We start from the raw sequence: 16,826 nt of genomic DNA, 5'->3' as shown, positions 1-16,826 counted from the left end.
CTGATAGAAGGTAGATTTAGAGTAAAGTAATATCATTTCTTTCTATTTTATATTGTGATCAAAGGTGACCCCCACCAGTGGGGCAGATATTAACATTTGACACAAAATTTTTAAATTAAAAAAAAATATAGATAAGTATGTAAAGTACCAACTGTTTATTGATAAAGATCTGTTAAGAAGACTTGAAAGTTGTAGAAAACAAAATAAAAAGGTTCAATAATACCGATTCTGTGCGCACTCTGTAAACAGAAAATGTAAATTCTGTTCAAATGTGCCCCCTCTCTCCCATACGTTATCCTGTAACGGTGTTCCTGAACCAGCTGTCACACATTTTCCGGGGTGTTTTTGTTTTTCATCAGAGTTATACGATTTTCCATTTAAAACACGTGACATCTAGAAGTGCGATCTAGTCTCGAAATTTGAGAATATTGGGTTTGAACCGGAAATAAGGGTTTTGAAGTCGTCTGCGCTTCGAAGAGTGGTTCTGTGTGTGTGTGTGAACAAAATCATCTGAAAAAGTGATCACCAAAGGAAGCTGGAACTTAATACGTAGTTTGGGTCTTATCCGACTGTAGCTACTGAGCGATCGAAATCCCTAGGCCACTTCACTACATGGATTTTTCACTTGTTAAAGATTTTCCCAGAAGTAGCTTCATGATTTCCTTTCAACCTTTACAGAAATGTCATTTTCATGTAATGTGAAGTTTTTTTGACATATCTGGATCAAGTTAAGTTGCATTCAAATATGTTTCTAAATACAAATACGTAGACCGGAAAGAAAGAATGATCAAGTTGGCAGTGTCGTAAGAAAAGTCGTGAGTGTTTTCATGATCGATTTTTGTTTTTTAAATGGGAAATTAATTTTCTAAGAGTTCTGAAAGTTTTCCGTTCGAAAGAAGCGCTTCAGAATTATGTACGGTTCTGCTAAATTTATATTTTTAACGGCTTTTCTTCAAAAAGTACAAAATATAATAATCGATTTACCGGAAACGTGCGAGATTAAACTTTTTATTTTTCTATAAAGTCAGCTGTGAATAAATTATATTTTACTTCAGTTTATTAAGAGTATATATTTTTTATATAGTTGTTTTTTAAGTTACGTAAGTGGTAGAAGAATTTCTATAGAAGGTTGTGGATTTCCTGTTCTTGTCTGAAGTTGGCCACCAGAGGTCGTGACACGTTATTCCCGGTTTTTTAAATGTAGATACTATGTAAATGTTACTTTATATAAAATGAATTTGTCACGGTAATTTTATTATACCTTTTATTTTCAATATTATTATTGGCCCGTAGAAGCGGAAATAAGTACAGTGCACTTTTTTTTTAACCCTAACTGCACTACATCCGTTTTATTAGGTTTCCCTGGTTACGCCAATTAATTTAGATGTTTTGCCAAAATTGAGTAAGCTGGAAATGAAGGATTTGAGTAAATCAATGCAAGTCAATGTAAGTCAAAAAAGGTTTTCCGGAAGGGTTTATCTGTCTGTCTGTCTGTATGTATCTGATGAAACTAAAACGGAAATTCACAGTAGTTTTAATTGGCCACTTGGTTTACGTGCCGAGTTGGAAACCGGATATAAGCGGTTGAGCAAAACCTGACAACCGGAAGTTACAATTTTATTATCGATTTTTCTATTTCGGGATTTTATGATTATCTATTAGTTTCTTTGATTTTTCTGCTTGTTCACACACACACACAGCATAATGCTGGTTTTTATTGAGGGAAACTGTATAGTACCAGGGTGGAGACTGCGCTTTCCAGAATCATTATAATCTGATTGGGTGAAACATTCACATTTCTTGGTGACCTTTTTCACGCACCTATTTTAGCAAATTTTGGTTGTTTATTCAAACGCTCTTATTGGATGATAATACGGTCTGATATGTTTGAAACGGTTGATGTATGTGGCTTGAAGAGTTTTCTTTCTCTTTGATCAACTCTTAGGGACAAAGAAAAACAGATACTGGGAAAACTTGGTTAGTGGAAAACAAAGTGAGAATACTGGGAAAGCTGTAGCGGAAGTAAGAGGAGTTCGGCTGGCGACCGCAACACAGAATGGTTCTGCAGTGCGGTCTCTCTCTCCAGCTTCCCTCGTCCTTTGTGTTTGTGTATTAGAGGGAAAACTGTTTTTTGTTGGCATTCCAGTAAGCTGGAAATACCAGCGGCGGGCCAAGTTCGGAGGGTCTCTCCCTCTCCACCATGGCTGGACCAGTCGGCTGGACCACCCACTTTCTGCAGGAAGTAACTCCATGACCTCTAACCTAGGTAAAGAAACTGGAAGTATACACGCACTGGAGCTCAATCTTAATTAAAATCTTGGTTCACTGACTTGGGTTTCTCTCTCTCCCCATAGTTCCTTTCATTGTCAGGGGATAATACTCCCCAATTCTTCTTTTGACCTTTATTTAATAAAATTACTCGAAATGTTCTCTCAGTAAACATTTGATTTCAACGAGGACGTTAATTACGTTCGAGAAACTCAAGTTGAGTAGCCAGACCACATTTTGCTAGAAACCTGAAATGCAGATTACCAAGTAAAACTAGAAGGTTGCCCTCAATTGCAAGGTCTACCCTCAGATGAATCTAGCCCAGAGTTGTTTTTTTTTCCTATTCCAAGTAGGTCTTAACCAACATTTGCTCTAATTATTTAATAGCATTAATGTGTCTACTTTCTTTTCATTTCTGTTGAATCGATCGAATAGTAGATAAATCTAAATACAGGACACGATGAATAAATAAAGAAGGAATACATGGTGGAGGATATAACATTAACGGAAATACAGTGGAACCCTTTTAACCACACAAACTTGAAGATCTCGGTCTGTGAGTTAGGCCAAACAGGACTGATAGATAAGAATTGACCACTAGCTAACTCAGTAATCACTCCAAGTCTAAATATTGGGCAAGAACTCATCAATTTTTAATTATTTATTTATGGTTTATTAATTATTATTATATTACCACTATTATTATATTACCATTATTATTATTATTATTATTTTTATTATTATTATTAAATTATTATTATTACCATTATTAGACCCGCAAAGCTAAGATGTATTGCGGTACTAGTCTATATTCCCAATGGTTAATATGAGAAATTTATAGTAAAGTATGTTAGGCGGTTATAGGCTAGACCCGCAAAGCTAAGATGTATTGCGGTACTAGTCTATATTCCCAATGATTAATATGAGAAATTTACAGTGAAGTATGTTAGGCGATTATAGACTAGACCCGCAAAGCTAAGATGTATTGCGGTACTAGTCTATATTCCCAATGGTTTATATGAGAAATTTATAGTAAAGTATGTTAGGCGGTTATAGGCTAGACCCGCAAAGCTAAGATGTATTGCGGTACTAGTCTATATTCCCAATGATTAATATGAGAAATTTACAGTAAAGATGTTTGCTAGTCGCCTCCGTCAACGACACCTGATTGTGGTATTTGGACGTAAAGCATGCCTGAAATAATAGATAGTTACTTTATTGTTATTATTACCTTTACCATTATTATTATTATTATTATTATTATTTAACGATTTAAGGAGCGTCAACATCTAAGGTTATTGGCGCCCGGAGCTTTTTTCGGTGCGCTGTCGGCCTCCGGAGAGTGTTCTCTGGATACAGACAACACTCTCCATCACCGGACAGTGAGCTGTAAGAAGCTCCTAGGAAGAGAAAATCTAAGGGTCAGCAGCTGGATTCGAACCCGGAACCTCCGCGTGGGAGTCCAGTACGCTAACCGCATAGCCAATCCCTTCCCTTGTTATTATTATTATTATTATTATTATTATTATTATTATTATTATTATTATTATTTGCGATACCATATTCATGAATCTTAGTCTTTAATTCCCTCATTATTGACGAAAGAATGATGCAAAGAATTCCTATAAAACGTTTCTAAATTACAATTGTAAGAAAGCTGTAAGGGAAAGACGAGTGTATCAGACAATTTTTTTCTCTTATAAATGTAATTAATTTTGTGAGGAAGAAAAACTAATTTAATGATTTTCTTTTTCAGGTGAGTACGCGAGGTTGAGTTTTTCTCATATTTTTATCCAGTATTTAGTGAGTAAAATTTCTATATATTTTTAAGATTGTCCTTGATTTCCTGCAGGAAACAATAATTGCAGGACTGAGTTAAGTAATGCTTTATTATTTAAGACAGGATTTACGTCCACCTACCTGACCAGGTGTCATGGACGCAGGCGGACAGCTGACATTATTCATAAATTTCCCTTTTTCATGTGCTATTCAATAAATACAAGACTAATACTGGGGGGAATCGAACCCAATATATCGTAGCTCCTTGTCCACTTAGCTGAATATTCTTGGTTAATTGATCTTTTAAGGGCTTTTGATCTAAAGTTTAGCATCAAATTGTAGTCTGGGGGGGGGGGGATTGTAAATTTAGATCTAAAATTGGAATCTATTACTGGGGTTTTTATTAGATTAAAAAAGGGTTGGTGAGAAAGTCAACGCCACTGCGATCCAGACGTGGTCTATTGTGGCACCTACTAACTAGAGCACCAAGTTCCGTCACTAGGAATGAGCAAGGTGTGATGGCGTGGATTTCCTATCCCTGGAGAGCCGGAACTAGCCCTTCACACAGCCACTACACGTGCACTACTACTTCCAGTGCTAGCAGAACATACCTACATAGTCTATCCTTTAAAAGTGCCACGTATAGGTTGTTTCAGTCTACAAAATTGGGTAAAATCAGCAAGCCCAAGATCATCCGCGTGGGGCCTGGGCCTGAAGTCTTGCTAAAGCGCAGTGTCGCTGAAAGTTTGGACCGTTTAGCTGCTGATAAACGATTTTTTGGTCTTCTTCATTTGGCCCAAAGGTTTCTCCCACTAATCCTGCATCTTGTTAACTACCCTCTAGGTTTTGGTTCATGATGCTGCGTGATTTAGGCATAGCTCAATTACTATTCCATAAGTGGGTTACATGAATTGAGCACAGTCAGTAAGATTCATCTCAAGGAGAATATTCAATTGGCATTCAGTCTTGAAATGGTCTACAAATTTAAACAACCTCCTTGGTTTTTCTAAACTAGCCAATTAGAACTTAAACATTGAACCCCACCCTCTGCACTTATTCACCAATTAAACAAAAAAATATATACTTATATTTATTAATGATTGGTTCCAGGGCGATGATTGTGGCCAATTACTGGCCTTCTCTGATCAAATAAGCCACATCTAATGATCTAACTGTATATACAACGCACCGCTTCTTTACAGTTCTTTCCTCGCCCACCTCTCACACTAGATTTTTAAAAAGGAATATTGGGATTTTTCGTTAACACTTAACCGTTGGCCACACTGTTTGTTTACCGTTATATTAGTGTAACAAATTAATTTTTTTTTTTCTGATTTTTAGTAATAAGCGAACTGAGGCACGCACTCACAAAGTTACTCCTTTATAATTAAAAATGTTAAAACCCCAGGGCTGTATTTTCGGAGAAGCATCTTTGTTTTTCTAAAAAGTAATACATAATCTAAATTTTTTTAAAAAAACGTTTACGTAACGTTCGGTAAGAGAGATTCGTTCCAATATTAACACCATTATTTATTTTATTTGCATTTAAAATTAATAAAATTTATGCTAAATGTATTTTTAAATACAAAAAACGCAAATTTAGCTCAAAGGCGTGCAAAATGCAAGGTCATGAGCTAAAAAAAACAAAGCCGGCAGATATGAGGAGGACAAGTTTGTCCCGATTTGAAACCGAGTAAGACCGACTTGAGACGGACCGGTTCTCTTTGGTAGCGGTGTGATTCCAACAAGTTCAGCTGATCTCTCCCCTCCTCCTCCTCCTCCTCCTCCACCAGCGACGGGAGCTTTCACCTCGTAACTCCCCCCCTGCCCCTGCTGCTGCAAGATCGCCGACAATCTTGGCTTTACTAATTTTGATCAGTTAATTTTCGACCTAATTTTATTCGTCCTATCAGATTTATGTCTTGTTCTTATAACCAGTTCTTTTGGCTAGAATTATTTTTTTTCCATGTTACTGGTTGCGCCAAATGGTGTTAATCAACCAATCGGACATGATTTCCGTCTAAAGGTGTCACCGCTTTCCTTCCGTTTTAATTTTAGTTTTGATTTTACAAACTATAATAGTTAGGAAGGATATATTTTTTTTTAATGATTTAAGGCGCGTCAACATCTCGGAGCTTTTTCCAGTGCACTGTCGGCCTCCGGACAGTGTTCTCTCGTTACAGACAACACTGTCCAACACCGGACAGTGAACTGTAAGAAGCTCCTAGGAAGAGAAGATTAAGATTGCTTTAAACGGGCGGTTCCACCAGAAAGAGGAAGGAACGCAAGCAATCCGAAATGACCATTGTTCCCCGCCCACCTCTCATCTCATCAGAGATACCGGGGCTTTAGAACAACAAATCCGGCTAAAGTTTGCCAGATAATATAATAAACTAATAAAGTAGTAACAGAACACTAGGGAGCATGGCGACTCAATCGCCTCAGTGCACTGAATAAACCTAGAAAGTTCTGGTCAAGATTACCAGAGATGCCACAATCTCCGGGAAGGGAAACATTTAACCTCCCGATGACGAGGAATCTAGTTTTAGAATAAACGGGGCACACCTCCTATAAAGTGCCGCACAGTCTCATTGGACTCACCACAGCCAGTGCAGATTGGCGAGACTGGGTAAGGCCACAATTTGAAAAAGATGGTACCCTAAATTCGCCTGTCCACTCAACCAACCTGAACCAAACTGGCGGATCCGGGATCTGCTAAAACCAACCATAGCCGTCTTTGACAGGCCCAAGAATTTCCTTAGCCTGGCGGCAGTCAGCTCAGGTTCTCCACCGCTTCCGATGTTCTTTCAGAATCCACTGCTCCGGTGCTCTGTTCTAAAACGTCGATAGTATGCAGGGGATAATGGGCTGAGGAGTAATTGTTATCAACGCAGCTCCTTTCTTTGCTGTTTCATCAGCTAGTTCGTTACCCGGAATCCCAGAATTCCTAGGAAGAGAAAATCTTAGGATCAGCTACTGGATTCGAACCCGAGACAAGGATATTAATGTTTTCAAAATTCGTTAAGGGAGAGGAGTTTAACCAGATTCTCACACCAAAACCAGCACGGTTGAAGTAACAATAAATGTAGTATATTATTACGTAATCACTATGGACACCAGACGTGTAACTTCCCCACACCACCACACAATAAGCGCCCAAACTTTGTGAGAATTTGGTGAAAATTCTACCAATAAAGGATGCCCTACAAGGTTGTATCAATTATATCTGTTAAAAAGAGGCCATAATAAAGTGGCTACAAAGCTCTGGACCGGGTGGAGATAATGGCGGCTACATATGGTCACAGTCAGTAACCTTCAAGGTTCTTACCCACGCGCCTGCTCCTATCCGCTCCCCACTCCTCACAGTCAGCATTGTCTTCTAAATTTATTTTTGCCTCGGTAATCTATTTCAGTTTTGACAGTTAGAATATTCGCAGTAAAAGTTCCACGTTTAAAGGAAATCCTTAGAAACAGCAAAGAAAACAACTGTGAAATTTTTGTTCAATAAAATCGCACTTCCGTTCAATATTTTAGCGTGTAAGTTGGCTTACTTATTTCCTCACAAATACACACAAAAAGGGGCTTTATAATAGAGTTATAAACCAATTATAGCAAAGCAAACCTAGGATTTAGCGTAAAGCAGCAATCAGTAATTGAGCGATCTAGTAACTAAATACGCTAATATTTAGTGTTCACTTGTTTCCCCATCTATTAAGGTGCCTTTCCTGTGAAAATGAACAATATTGAAGTCATCTCAACTTTTTTTAGTTCAAATTGTAAAGTCCAAGAAAACTTTACGACTTGACCTCTCAAAATTCGATCTGATTGTAAAGTAGGATCATAAATTAGACACGGAGAAACTAAATATCGATAATTTGGCACGATTGCAGAACTTCCTTTTATCTAGTAAGAGGAAGTTAAAATAAACTTAATTTAATAAAGCGGAGGGCAAAGTGGGCCTAGCGGAATTGCAATTATTTAGAGTGCAGTGTTTAATAATGTAGTAAGAATAACGAAGAAAGTTGGAACTGGGCCCAAGATAAGTGAAGTAGAGCCGACGCTAGACGGTATCAAGATCTTTGCCAATCTGGTGGTGACGTCATCATATTTCTCTCCAGGAACAAACGAGGTGCACTTTGGTCCGGGCAAGGTCGGCCTTCAACCCTCCTTTCCCCTCCTCGCCCCACCTACATTGTGTCTCTCTCTCTCTTTCTTGTTGTTGCCCCCACCACTTTTCTAATCTCTCTCTCTCTGTCTGTCAGTCCGTTGATCCTTTACTTAGCTCGCTTTGTCTCTCTACCGGCCCCTAGGGTGATCTTTTTACTTCCTTTAATGTTCGTGCTCGAAATATTGCGATAGTGACAATAGTTCGTAGTAGAGTTTACGGACTGCGAAAATGCGTCTCTTGGAAATATACCATTGGGAATATAGACTAGTACCGCAATACATTTTAGCTTTGCGGGTCTAGCCTATAAACGCCTAACATACTTTACTATAAATTTCTCATATTAACCATTAGGAATATAGACTAGTACCGCAATACATTTTAGCTTTGCGGGTCTAGCCTATAAACGCCTAACATACTTTACTATAAATTTCTCATATTAACCATTAGGAATATAGACTAGTACCGCAATACATTTTAGCTTTGCGGGTCTAGCCTATAAACGCCTAACATACTTTACTATAAATTTCTCATATTAACCATTGGGAATATAGACTAGTACCGCAATTCATTTTAGCTTTGCGGGTCTAGCCTATAAACGCCTAACATACTTTACTATAAATTTCTCATATTAACCATTAGGAATATAGACTAGTACCGCAATACATTTTAGCTTTGCGGGTCTAGCCTATAACCGCCTAACATACTTTACTATAAATTTCTCATATTAACCATTGGGAATATAGACTAGTACCGCAATACATCTTAGCTTTGCGGGTTTAGCCTCTAATCGCCTAACATACTTTACTATAAATTTCTCATATTAACCATTGGGAATATAGACTAGTACCGCAATACATCTTAGCTTTGCGGGTCTAGCCTATAATCGCCTAACATACTTTACTATAAATTTCTCTTCGTAGCGAAATGGTGCGTCTAAATACCTGTACAAGTCGTCAAACATTCGTTGTGTTTATTTGTTTGCCACATATAGCACATTCCACACTCTCTGGACATCCTGTTCCGGAAGTTTGTCGTAAAAATAAACGTACAAGTGAACTGCAGATAACTGAGGAAGGAACTAGGGTAGTGCCGAGCAAATCTACAATTATATTTCTAGCAAAAAAAAAGTGATTCAAACAAACTTGGTGGGCACTGGGTAAAGGAATGCCTAAATTCTTTGTTCTACTTCTGGCTGAGCGATTTTCACCAGTTTGAGCTCTCCGCGAGCTACTTCCTTCCTAAACACACCTCCCTTAGAGTATTTTCCAAAAGTCCATTGTGCAGATTCTGGGATATTTCTGGTAAAAAAAAAAAAGCAGGAAGATAGAAAATTAGGCGCGATTGTCGCGTTTACTCTCATCGGCGATTCTTAAGAATAAACTATTGAACCACAGCCTCCAATAAACGGAAAATGGGGGGGTCTAATGTCCGACTACTATACCTTATAACCTTCAGCTATTGCACTCCGTGTGTACATAATTTACTTTTCTTGTATTGTCCTCCATTTCAGACTTTCACTTCGTCCAGTAATTGCTGTCTATTTTGTTTTTTTCTGTTTTTAGAACTAGTTAAATTCAGCGGTTAGAAATTGTGTACACAAAGAGCATTCTATCGCCACTAATCACAGACCTACTTACCTACCTACACATTTTGACCATAATAGTTTAATTGACAGAGTCTGTACTTCTACTTCCGGCAGTATCATAAATAGTACTTTCTCTTATCGCCTTCATTCCAATTAAACGAATGAATCAAATGTAAGTGATGTATATATTGAGCACTTTTGAACTTTTACCGCAATGTGGTGTCCATGCGACTTTCAGTCTTCCAAGTCCTTCTCTCTTGTCGAAATCGACCATTGTAACGATTACAAAGTAGTCCTGGACTCCGTTAGTACCAAAAAAAGACATCAATGACTATTTGATCTTAAGTGTGGAGAGATCCGTTTGGGTCTGTAGTTAAATTTGAAGATTTACGGCTAGCAGGTATTATCAGTGAAAGCGCAGTTTGGTGGTTTGTGGGTGACTGCCCTAGGGATTTCGTACAAGTCACCCTGCTCTTTATCCCTGGGAGATTCGACGAGATCTTAGGATGTAACTAGGAATCGCTTGAGGAATCAAAAATCTTCTAGAATTACTTTTTTTGACAACATTTTGACATTTTTCCTTAACTTCCATCTTTTCGATTTTGTAACGCTTCAATGAAGTTATTTCCCGTTGCAGCTGGAATTATTCAGTGTTCCGCAGTTGAATATTAATAATAATGATGGATATACGTAAAATGGAATAGTAATAATACTACATTGCTGGAATTAACCCAACATTACTGTTGTAATCCCAAACAGTTCTGACTCCTCATCAAAGGTAGCGTAAAGCTTCCAAGATATGGTACGCTGTGTCTTTCACTACTAACTGAATTCAGACGACTGATTCAGATCAAAGAGCACTCAGAATTCTGACCCTGAATAGTATTTAGAAGCAGTGGGCAATGGCCTGGAAATTTGAGCCCAGTTTAATACCAACAGTTGAAAATCTGCAAGATGACGATAACCTCTCTTGCTAGTGTAATTAGTCGTGGTGTTGAAGTTTGTTCTGTGGAGAGAAGAAGGTACAGGTTTCTGGAAGCCACAGGGGCCTGTGGGTTCTACTAACCTCAGGAAGTTAAGATTAAGGAAGCGTCACGGATGTTGTGCTGTTGCGGGATTTCCGCAGCAAATGCCTAGTTCCCTGAAGAAGTCAATTTAGATGAACAGAAAAACTTTACTATCCATTCTTTCTATCAATGATTGCTCCAATTAGAACAAACCCCTATTTTCCTGTATATCCTGCATTTTCCTGCAAGAAGGAAATATTTCCTCATCTTCCTACTTGGAAAACCGATATTTCCGGTGATAACTTGGAAATAGTAAATCTGCACGATTGCCACACATCCTCTTTCAAGGTGAACGCCAAGATTAATTCATTCCAGATATAGGGCTGCCATATTGGTTCATGTAGTGAACTCTGACCGGGTTAAACGCCAGGTGACCTTCTTATCGTAGAATTAAGTTCATAACAATGAATTATTTAAACACAGTTCAGCAGTAAAGTGCAAAAGTTCTTCGACCTTTGCCTTCACGTTGTGAAATATATATATATATATATATATATATATATATATATATATATATTGTGTTCAACAATAAATTTTTGTTCCCTTTCTATTATTCTTTGTTCGCTGTGTTCCTGCAATCAGTTTTATCTCGCAGAAATAAAGATTTCCTTCAATGATATAATAAAATGATTTATGCATCATTCATAAATGAGGCCTTTCAGTAATATACTTTATATTTGATAAAGCCATTCAGTTAGCCGAACTATGATGTGAACCTTTCACGACTTGTAGTGAAAAACCCTTTCCCGAGTTTAGAAGTTCCCAAGGCACTAACAATTCATTTTTCTTAACGTACTACTAAAATAATACATTTTTGTAAGATCGCAGATTTTACTAAAGAGATGAAAAGTGCCCCCTCTTCTACTCTTCCTAAAACATCTTTTCCCGGAGGAAAAAAAAAAATATTCAAATCAAAGAAAATCCTAGGGGTAACGTTTTCGAGGAAAAATCTATTTAGTGAAAAAGTAAATGGTACTTCCGTTTGTGTGATTTTTTTAATCGTAAATTTTCCGTCGTCAATTTTCATGGAAATACGAAATATAAACATGGGGGGGGGGCTTTGTATCAATTTTTTTTACTTGTAAATAGTGTTTACATGCATCGTCAGATTCGAGAGGCTCCCCCCCACAAAATATCGGCTACTTCCGGTGCAAATCGACATTCAGAAACTCTGCCACGATTGCAGTACTTTGCCCAGTATTAAACGATTGTTAAGTTTGCTAAAAACCAGTGATCAGCCGATCTTTTTCTGTAAATTTGGAAAGTGTTACTAATTATTTCCCTTAGAATCCCTTGAAGTGAATACATTACCCCCCCCACAATACTTTAAAGGGCCAAAGCCCCTGCTCACACCCCTTTTATAAAAAAAAAAAAGTTACCGGAAATACAGGGTGCGATTAGAATACACCAAGTTCGTTCAAAGAACATCGTAAAAAATCTTAACAACACTGAAAAAGCTGAATACAATAAAGCGTCACTTCCGGTAGATGATTTTGACCCCAAAAAAAACATGTAGTAGTAACCCTCTGTTAACATTTGAACATCAAATATGAACTCGCTACGATTTATCCGCTTTTGAGTCATACATATATACAGACATACAGAGATCAATTCATAAGAACACTGTGCTTAAGGAGCTTCAAAAACTTGAACTCAATAGTTACCACTTTCTCTGATGGAAGTAAGAGAAAAGTAAGAAAAAGGTTGAAGAAATAGTTGTTATACAAACACACCGACAAATTACCTAATGCGTACATGAACAAGTTGTAAAGTGGGCAATACCGCAATCACAATTACACACTGAAGATTCAATAAAGAATGTATATATATACACATATATATATATACTCTCAAAACCATTACATGTACATATAAAACTGTCGCAATACAAACCAATACACCATCATGTTACGACAGGTCGCTGAACACAGTGACGAAAGCGAATCTAAAAAACTGGTTGGATACTTCTCATCAGTGTCGTGAAAAAAAAATTTGGATCTACCGAGAAGACGGCCATTGGACATTTTCAAGATCTCACATTTAAATTTTTTTATTTTAATACCTAAATTTGTAAACAGTATTTCTCTTAGTGGCGTGTACAGAGGACAAATTACCAATAGGTGATAAAGATCTTCAGTTTCCATCATATTACAAATTTGACAAATTTCTGACGGGTTTATCGCATATATATTATGTTTAAAATATAATTTTAAATTTAATGTATTACAAGTTCTCAATTGAGCTATTACTGTTGTGACATTATGGGGTAGTGGAAGTGTTAAATATAATTGCGGGTTACTATATTGATATTCAATATTTAGTAGTTTGTAAATATAACAGAAGGTACTTTGTTGTACACGTTGTATGTCATTATCCAATAAAAATGTCTCGTACTTGGCCAAAATTGACGAAAATTCTTTCTTTAATGTTCCGAAATTTAAATTACCACGATTTGCATTAAAACTGCCATATTGCATTAAATGCTTGAGCTGGGACCACCAGTTATATTTCAAAATATTGTTTGGTTTACTGTCCAACTCAAACAGTTTATGGAAACAGATTAAAGGGTATCTATGCGATTCCATTTTCAGGATTTTTAGTAGCCACTTTAAAGACATTTTCAGGACAGAATGTGAAACAGGGAGTATCCCTGCTTCCATTCTTACCACATGATGCGGAGTGCTCACCGGTAAAGAAAGAATTCTCTTATAAAATCGTGTAAAAGCTGGCTCTAGTACATGCAGATAATTCAATGCAATAACTTGAGTACCATATAACAACGAGTTTAAAGTAAGCGATTGGAAAAGTTTCTTTCGAACTTCCCAAGAGTTACATTTCATATGACCTAATAATTTAATTAGTGCACCAAAACCTGTATTAGTTTTACTTACAGAGGATTCTACTGCCCGCTTGAATAAGCCAGAAAATAAAAATAAATTAAATGCAAGCAACTACTTTGAAGTATTAAACATCGATACAAAAAACAGAGCCGTATGGATTTATAATTATTTTTATAACATATGTAGATTACGTTCTTTTTGTTTGGGTCAATGACCCATTTACTATTTGCTATTGTACCCTGAATGTACAAGAAAAGTATGCTCTTGTTTTAACGTGTTGATGTAACTTGGATAAGTTTTAAATTAGTGTTGACAAATTATAAAATGTACTTGTGTTTGTGTGTGTAAATGAGAAATAGTATTCAGTCTGTTAATGTACAAAGGCTAAATTTATGTTTTCACTTGAAGGAAATTATTATTATCTTTTTTTCTCTTTTTTGTTTACTAGTTATTAACTATTAAGTTTGTTCATAATTGTGTAAGTTTGTTTGTTAATTATGTACTGTGAGCTCTGTCCAACAAGATTTTGTATCTTTAGATGGATAAAAAATAAATAAATAAATAAAATTTAAATTTTTTTTAAGCACAATATCTCGCTCTAGATTGTTCACCAAAAAATATTCTACAATTTAATGCTTCTATCTTTTAAATAAATTTATAAGTAAGCACAAGTTAAGCTTAACTTTGCGCTTAAGAAGCATCTATTTATAAGCACAGATAAGATATTCATCTGGTTTTTAGACCCAGAGCTGGTTATCTTCCTCGATTATCGCTATTATTACTTCTCTAGATACCGAATGAGATGGATTTCACATTGTATGGAGATTAGCAGTAATGAAGAGGTTATCCTGCATGGTAGACTGGTTATATTGTATTATAACCTTTACTACGGTAACTTTAAACGCCCGTTATTAAGATGGAAATCGTAAGTAAAACAACAATAAAAATATGAATACAGACTGCCCTAGGAGTGCAGCAACACACCGTATCATCGTACCCAATACATGGTGGCGTGCTTATCACATTTCCGGTTCAGTATCGCTTTGATTAACGCACATACATACACAAATGATGATTTTTTTTTGTAACCATAATTGAGGTTATGTTAAAAGAAATTAGAATTTAACAGCGATTCTTCTTTAAATCATAATTACAGTTATCATCTTTTACGTTCTTCCTTTGTTGAAGTCGACATGGCGCCTAATGTTGTTTAGAATACAAGATTACTAAGGAAATGCGTGAACCCACAGGCCCCTGTGGCTTCCAGAGACCTGTGTCTTCTTCTCTCCACAGAACAAACTCCACGGCGACGACGGCCAATTACGTTGGGAAAATCACTTATCACCCAGAGCGGTACACTTTTCACCATTTTCCACGCTGCTAGCAAAAGGCTTTACAGTAATCTTGCAGATTTTCACCGGAAAATCGGTCATATTTCCTGTAGGTATTAAACTGGGCTCAAATTTCCAGGCCATTGCCCACTGCTTCTAAATACTATTCAGTCTCAGAATTCTGAGTGCTCTTTGATCTGAATCAGTCGTCTGAATTCAGTTAGTAGTGAAAGACACTGCGAGCCATATCTTGGAAGCTTTACGTTACCTTTGCTAAGAAGTCAGAACTGTTTGGGATTACAACAGTAATGTTGGATTAATTCCAGCGATGTAGTATTATTACTATTCCATTTTACGTATATCCATCATTATTATTAATATTCAACTGCGGAACATTGAATAATTCCAGCTGCAACGGGAAATAACTTCATTGAAGCGTTGCAAGAAGGATGTTAATTTCAGATATATGAATGATGTTTTGCATTATAAAGCATTTAAATCGGTAATTTCACTATCAAAATAGCATTTGAATGCACCGCTATGTTCCTTTGGTTTATTTCTTGGCTTCCTCTTCAAGATTTCCTGTTCGTATAATTGTGCAATCAGAAGGACATACAAAATGAGGTTAGTAATGAAACTATTGGGTTTTTCCATTACATCTATCAGTGGACTGAGAGTGTGTGTGTGTGCGGATGTGGAGGGGATGAGAGTTGCGTTATTAGTGTACCGGAAATGATCGGACCGCAAACCAGCTTTTTGGCTTGCCAGCTTAAAGGAAATCCAGTTAAATAATTGATGTGCATCTAACGTGCCCGTATCGAATGCATTTTAATCACGGCCTTCAATTTGGTGCATATGGTACATCAGCTAATCCGGTGCCAGTAGCGTGGTTACCTTATCTTGGTAGATTGTTGTTGGCGGGGGGGGGGGTCAATTTTCATTTTTATACAACTAAAACCTTCGCTAAGGAACACCTCCGATTATTAGCTTTATCAGTAGTCATACATTTTTTTTAATTTTATTTTGTGATTTACAATCTGTTAGACAGCTGTACCCAATAAGTAAATAGGGAGAGAGTGATGAACTGGTGCAGGAGGAGAGAAACTGCCCAGCGGTAGCACTCTCTATAGGAGAGAGGAGAATGTGTGGAGAAGAGTGGAGAGATAGGAGAATAATGGCGTTTAGGCCTTCAGCCTACAAGGAAGTCGCGGGGCCACTGGCGATAGAGAGACAGTACAAGAGGATTAGAGCTAGTCGAGAGAGTAGTATGGAATTTTTGATATTTAGTCTTGGCCTTGTTGGTCTATAAAGGGAATGTTGAGGTCGTTGTGAAGAGCTGAGGTTAGTCACCATAGAAAGGAGCGTCAGCTATCTGTCGGAGTAGTTTTGACTGAAATGCCCTGTACAGTCCGTATGTTTGTAGGTTTGGCTGAACCCCAGACAGCTCTAGTCTGTTAATTCCCACATAGGTTTGAGAATAGTGTTGTAAATTAAGCGTTTGAGTTCAATGGGCAATTTGGAGCGTCGTCCCAAGGAGTCTGTAAAGCAGTTGGTCATAAAATACGGATGAAAATTGTACGATTCGTTCCTGTCCAGGTTGATCTTGACGCAACTTCCTATTTCCGTCTGGGAGATGCGCTCATGGAGATCAGATGATTTTTACTTGAAATATTTTTCCCTGGGATAAAATGGAATTTAGGTCTCTTTCTCGTGACAGAAATCTAATGTGAAGCTTCACTCTAAGGTACGGCACTGCACGTGTTGTGTCAGTGTGAGGGGCTTGTTTGG

The 16,826-nt window shown here is 37.2% G+C and overlaps 1 protein-coding gene and 1 long non-coding RNA gene across 5 annotated transcripts in view; one reads left to right on the top strand and one right to left on the bottom strand.

Annotated features, from left to right (window-relative positions):
* The window catches only part of LOC141454870 (uncharacterized), a 37,842-nt gene extending 23,971 nt beyond the window's left edge, over positions 1 to 13,871 (bottom strand). The window contains exon 1 of the long non-coding RNA XR_012458997.1: positions 13,759 to 13,871. This is a non-coding gene — a long non-coding RNA (uncharacterized lncRNA). The remainder of the gene's footprint in view (positions 1 to 13,758) is intronic.
* The window catches only part of jvl (javelin-like), a 151,695-nt gene that overhangs the window by 46,972 nt on the left and 87,897 nt on the right, over positions 1 to 16,826 (top strand). The gene's annotated exons all lie outside the window — the stretch shown is intronic.

This window comes from Rhodnius prolixus, unplaced genomic scaffold, assembly GCF_049639745.1.
Source record: "Rhodnius prolixus isolate KJV_2025 unplaced genomic scaffold, Rpr scaffold_15, whole genome shotgun sequence".
NCBI lineage: Eukaryota > Metazoa > Arthropoda > Insecta > Hemiptera > Reduviidae > Rhodnius > Rhodnius prolixus.
This window is presented reverse-complemented; position numbering and strand designations above follow the sequence as displayed.